Source organism: Myotis davidii, unplaced genomic scaffold (genome assembly GCF_000327345.1).
Source record: "Myotis davidii unplaced genomic scaffold, ASM32734v1 scaffold41, whole genome shotgun sequence".
NCBI lineage: Eukaryota > Metazoa > Chordata > Mammalia > Chiroptera > Vespertilionidae > Myotis > Myotis davidii.
The window spans coordinates 1,125,710-1,131,655 of record NW_006292344.1 but is presented as its reverse complement, the minus strand read 5'-3'; the positions used below and the strand labels follow the sequence as shown (position 1 = coordinate 1,131,655).

General features: G+C 48.1%; 1 protein-coding gene and 1 long non-coding RNA gene across 3 annotated transcripts in view; one reads left to right on the top strand and one right to left on the bottom strand.

The window, feature by feature from the left end:
• Positions 1–3,533, bottom strand: part of LPP (LIM domain containing preferred translocation partner in lipoma) — a 653,115-nt gene extending 649,582 nt beyond the window's left edge. The window contains exon 1 of one of the 2 annotated variants that reach the window (XM_006765861.2): positions 3,460–3,533. The gene's annotated coding sequence lies outside the window, so the exon portion shown is untranslated. Of the gene's footprint in view, positions 1–3,285; positions 3,341–3,459 lie in introns of those variants that run through there. The other variant, XM_006765860.2, reaches the window with a different exon arrangement.
• LOC107183416 lies at positions 3,491–4,950 on the top strand. The gene is made up of 2 exons (XR_001514211.1): positions 3,491–3,581; positions 3,958–4,950. It is a non-coding gene; the product is annotated as an uncharacterized LOC107183416 (long non-coding RNA).
• The last annotated feature ends 996 nt before the right edge of the window (positions 4,951–5,946 follow it).

Below are 5,946 nucleotides of genomic sequence, written 5' to 3'. Positions count from 1 at the left end.
AGGGGGGTAAGAGATCAACCAAAGGACTTGTATGCATGCATATAAGCATAACCAATGGACATAAGACACTGGGGGATAGGGACGGCTAGGGGGCTGTCTTGGGCGGGGGGAAAAAATGGACACATATGTAATACCCTTTGTAATAAATAATAAAATAAAATAAAATAAAAAAATTTCAGGGCTAAAGGGGCTACCCAGTACATTCCAGTGAGTTACACCTTCCCAGTGAGTTACACTCTGCCCTTGGCCAAAAACTCATTATCATCCCAGGATTTGAAACCATAGTTCTGAAATCATATCTGATCCGACTATTCCACAGTTCTCCCAATAATCCATGTGAGTTCCACAGCAGGGTAAAGTCACACATTAACACCAAGAGTCAAAGTTCTGGGTTGTCATTTTGAGCACATTTCTAATTAGCTGTGTGACCTTGGGCAAAAGTTACCATGGAGATGACAGTGTCACCAGGCCTAGTTCTCAGGGGATTTTTGAGATGCAAATGGAATATCTGATGGGAAAGTGCTTTATATAAAGTGCCAAACACTGTACATTCATACAGAATATGCTTAACAACTTTTATCATATCTAAACCATTGACTGGAAGATGTACCATCAACTTAGAATGAAAAAATTGCTCAACTACGACACATCTATGATTATAAGATAGCCCAATTTCAGCGATATTAAAATTTGAAAAAAAAATATATCTTAGAACTGTTGAAATACAACTTATTTGTCTCTAAAATACAGGCACTTGTTATAAAATCTTCATATTTGCCAATGGCACATAATAGGTTCTCAGTAATATATGTCAAGTAAGTGAGTGAATACCCAATGATAATATTCATAGGTCAAATTATTGCCTCTCTCTAGAAATGGGCAGCAGAAGGTTTCCCAGTGCCAGTACCTCCCCTCTCAGTCATGTCCCAACCTGCTCAAAACCCTCAAATGATGACTTCAAGTCATATCCAAACTCCCAAGCCTGGCATTTGTAAGGCCCTTCATAATCAAGCCTCCTTTCCCACCAACCACCAGCTGGAACTCTGCCCCAGAGTGATGACCTCACCACCAGAATATGTCACTCCAAGGGTCCTAATCAGTCCCAGCCATAGTAACCAGCTCAGCAGCTCAGCTTCTCCTCCCTCTACCCATCCCCAAAGCCAACTCTAGGCTGGCCAGCTGCTTACAGTGAGCATGACCCTGAGGGACTGCCTAACCCAGCAGTTCTCAACCTGTGGGTCGCGACCCCTTTGGCGGTCAAACGATCCTTTCACAGTGGTCGCCTAAGACCATCCTGCATATCAGATATTTACATTACGATTCATAACACTAGCAACATTACAGTTATGAAGTAGCAACGAAAATAATTTTATGGTTGGGTCACAACATGAGGAACTGTATTTAAAGGACCAGAAGGTTGAGATCCACTGGTAACCCAAAGGTCCCAGGCCTACACCCTACCTTTCAAGCAGCTAACCCCAACTACTTCTCTCCCACCTAGAGTGTACATTCCAGACTGTAAAGGCCTGGGCATTGGAGTTGAGGGGCAGTCCTACAAAGATTCAATGCAAGACACACTTCCTTTTAACAGTCCCCAGTGCTAGCAGCAACCCTGGAAGGAGAAATGCTGGTCATGGAGTAGAGTAAATCCTATTGGAGATTTTGCGCCCCCTCCCTCATCATCCACCATTATTCACTGTAGCACCCACTTTCTCTGGCCCTTCATTTTTATTTCCCCATCAGTAAGAGTGAGGCAGGGTGAGGATTGGGAAGGGGGAAAGGGAAGTAGTAGCTTCCCTTCACTCCACTTAAAGGCTTTCTTAAATGCACAAGTGCTGAGAGAGGTAAGCCATTAAGTCACTGACACCTTAGTAAGAACAAGTTTTACTGGAAGGCAAGCAATTTAGAAAAGGGGGAGGGGGTAGAAGGAGAAAGAGGATTGGAGATAAAGTTAAGTGAGTCTGGTATTAGAAAAGTAACTCAGAGAGGACCCTAAATTTTTGCATTTTGTGTTGAGGGCTGGGAAGCAGTGAATCCCTGGGGAGGGAAGCCTGGGAGATATCTTTCTGGTCTCCATAGCACACCAAAGTCCCAAAGACATTGCTCTGTCAGAGTACCTGGCCACAAGTCCACCGATCTCGAGTACTCTCCCTCGAACCCCATGCCCTCAACACAGTAACATTTACAGTTTCAGCTCTACTCTCCACATTTTATTTAGTATTCTCTGGTCTACAGCCCACCCCCACCAGCCCCCAACATCCCACCAGCCCCAGCCCCACCCCTCACCCCACCGTATTCTCTGGTCTACAGCCCACCCCCCCCAGCCCCCAACATCCCACCAGCCCCAGCCCCACCCCTCACCCCACCCCCACTCCTGCGCAAATGGCCTCCCTCCATGTCACTGGCTAGCTTCAGAAAACTCCCATCCTTCAAAAAGCCCCGATCAAAGGGCTATCACTGTCTGCTCTCCAGGGACCAGGAAATCAAACTCCTTTTCCTGAGCCCATTAAATGGTTATCCACGCCTTTCCCCCAGCTCTCAGCACTTTCTGTCTAAGGTCAGGTTCGGCTCCTCGGTGGTCTGAGCGCTCTCTGAGAGCAAGAACTGGGCCTTATCTGCCTCTCCGACCTAAAAACCCACCAACGCCCCCTGGCACACTGGGCCCTGGAGAAATGCTGGAGAACAGAAATTAGGAATTGGGAGCCATTTATTTTCATTACAGTCGGCCTTTAGTGACTGACTTCTGGGGAGGCCCTCCTTCTCCCTGGACCTCAGTTGCCCCAACTGTAAAATGGGGGCTTGGATAACTGTATTCCTAGGCCCCTTCCACGGTGACAACTGGGATTCCGCGAAAGCTCTAAGCAGCTGGATGTGGCCCCGCCCCCTGCGCGCCCAGAAAGGCCCAGGCTGGGGTCACACAGGGAAGGGCTCCGACCCCGCCCAGACCGCGATCTGAGCTTCCCGGCAGCTGGTGTGGCCCAGCCCGCTGGGTGCCCAGAAAGGCCCAGGCTGGGGTCACACAGGGAAGGGCTCCAACCCCGCCCAGACCGCAATCTGAGCTTCCCGAAAAACTTCGGGTCTCCCTTCAATGGCGTGTACCCCGTGATTGCACCGCGGCTGGCACTTCCGCACCGCGGGCCCTGGGGCCGGGGCAGGGCGCACACTCCACACCCTGCGCCCGCGCGGCTGCCACCCCAGAGGCGCTCGCGCCCGGGGAGGCTGGGGGTTCCCGAGGCACCGGCGGGCGGAGGGTGAGGGGGAAGGAAGGAGGATTTGCAACAATACCTCTGGGAGGAGGCAGCCGGGGCAGCGGCGGTGGCGGCGGCGGCTGGAGGCGGAGGCTAAGGCGTAGGAGGAGGTGCCCAGGCACTCCCCCTCCCATTGTCCCCAGCCCCGGACAGGCCCGGCCCCGCGCCCCGCAGCGTGTCCCGCGCCCCGGATCGTGCTACCAGCCCTTACCTTGCAGCTCCCGGCTGTCCCCCTGCTCGCTAAAGCTACTTATCCCGGGAAAGCTCGCGCGGGGCCCGGGAGCGAACCCACAGACAAAAAGTGAAACTTCGGCAGGGCTGGAGCGACTGCTGGTTGGTGCCTTTCCCCCTCCTTCCTTCCCACCGTCCCCACCCCCTCCCCTTGGTCTCCCGTGCGGCAGGGGCTGTACCAAAAGGTGGGTGCACAGCAGGTATTTTATTTCCTGGAAATGAGAGGAGGGGACCTAGGGATGCAGGGAGCTCGCAGAGGAGGAAGAGAAAGGAGGTGTGGAAGCTTTGCCTGAACTGAAGGAAGAGGAAGAAGATGTAGAAGGAGGAAGCGGCCGAGTCGAGGGGCTGTTTGAGAAATGGGAGAACCTGCATCTGCCCTTAAAGGCGCCAATTTAGGGCGCTGAGTCTGAGCAGCAGAGATCCTGCTCAGATTCCTTCCGAGATCTGGGTCCTGAGACTCTCCCTGGATTCCCAACAGGACTCCTAACGTACAGGAGGTCGGAGCTGGCTAAGACCAACTTCCAATCCGTCCACTTCCCACGTGAGAAAACTGACGCTCTCCGAAGAGAAATGACTTGTACAGAGTCGCACACGCCACCGACCCAGGAGCGGGACCTGGGTGTTCAAAACTCACAATCCCAGTTCCCTCCTCCAGTCAGAGCCCTGACTCCCTCCTTCCCACAGAGAGAGAACCAGGTTAGATGTCAGCGGGCCACGCAGACCACCCAGTGAAGAGAATTCCAACTCCCCTTGGCCCGGAATCAGTTCCTGGAAGGTCTGATTGACAACCCTGAAGGACAATGACGTTGCTTCCAGGCCACTTCCTCTGTCCTAGACTCAAATAAACGAACCCCTGGAGTTTAGCGTTTATTTTACAGCCTGGTCCTGAAGCCCAGAAACTTTTTTCTGTGCTTATATCTCCAAAAAGAAATCAGCGAATTGGGTGAACTGATTTGAATAAAAGCAAGCTTGTTCTTGGAAAGTTAGAGTTGAATTTTCCCCTCTGACATTTGTAAATGTGCGCAATCATGGAAACCATGCCAAGGAGTTATAATGTGCAGCAGCCATTGCCTGGGAGGTGGTCCAAGGCTGGGGACTTTGTTTCCTTGTATTTCTATCCTATTGATATCTACAATAATAATCCCTCACTTTGGCACATCATTAAAGCAGTTTATCAAAGCTTCATGTTAGCTAGGACAAAGCATAGTCCCCCTTTTACATTTGAGTGAAAAGGTAAAGTGACTTGCCCAACACAAGCGCCTAAACTCACCTCCACCCATCCAAGTCACCTGACTAATCCCAGGATGTTTCCACCAAACAGGAGACCCTGACCTCCAGCAGGACTTAATTCCTATTCATGAATGTTGAGAGTACACTGAGTTGCCTACACATGAAACTTCCAAAACTTGGTTCTAATGGGATTTGGTGGAATTTTTTGACCAAGAATTAAAGAAATAAATGTAGAAACTTATATTATTGCACTTGATGTTTATTTAACACCTTCCTTATGCAAGCTCTTTGAATTCCTGGGTTCAAATTGCTTAATCTCTCTTCCTCTCAAATTCTCACCTACACGTACAAAAATAGGAAGATAGTAGCAGAGAGATAAGGTCAAGAGTATCTAGTCCATGCAATAATGAAATAGTTTTCTTTTTGCAACTAACATAGTTTGAAATTTTTTTTAAAAAAATGAACTCTTAAAGGAGATTTTGTTATGGAGCTCTAAAAAGATCATAACTTATCCCAACACAATTCTACCTTCAACATTTCAGCAAACCCATATTCTAAGGGGTAGTGTTTACTATGAAAAACACCTGGTATCACACAAAGTAAGAATGGATTTACCCAAAGCTCATCGGATATAACAGGACTTGACCAGCATTTCTTTTTATTTCCCCCATTAACCCACTTATAAAGAATAATAGGGTTCTAATGAGGATTAATAAGATTTAATAAGGTATAATTAGAGTCATTCATTTCCTCCATCATACACATTATAAGAGTGCTGTGTTGGATCCAGAAATGCTACTAATTATGTTGGAACTGTTATATGGCTGTGTTGGGGAAGATCACTGTGTTTCTCCTCCTGAAATATTTATGAATTACCCAGGTGGGCATGGTGTTAGCATAAGCATTATATAAAGTTAATCACAAAAGATGATTTCAACTCATGAAGTACTCACCAGGAGTATAAGAGGTAAAGTCATAAATTGGATGCTTGGCAAACTACATGCAGGGTTGTCATCAATGCAAGATCAAATCAAAAGGCTCATTGTCATTTGCTGATCTGGTTTCTTTCGGATTCTCACTTTTCTCAGCATCGCTATTAAAACCTGCTGTGTGCAGGAGCTTTGGAAAGAAGGGAAGGGTGTGTAAACTTGCAGACTCAATGCTAAAAAAAAATACAGATTTATAAATTGGAAGACTAAAAGAAGCACAGAATTTCAGGTGGGGCAGAGGTTATGTA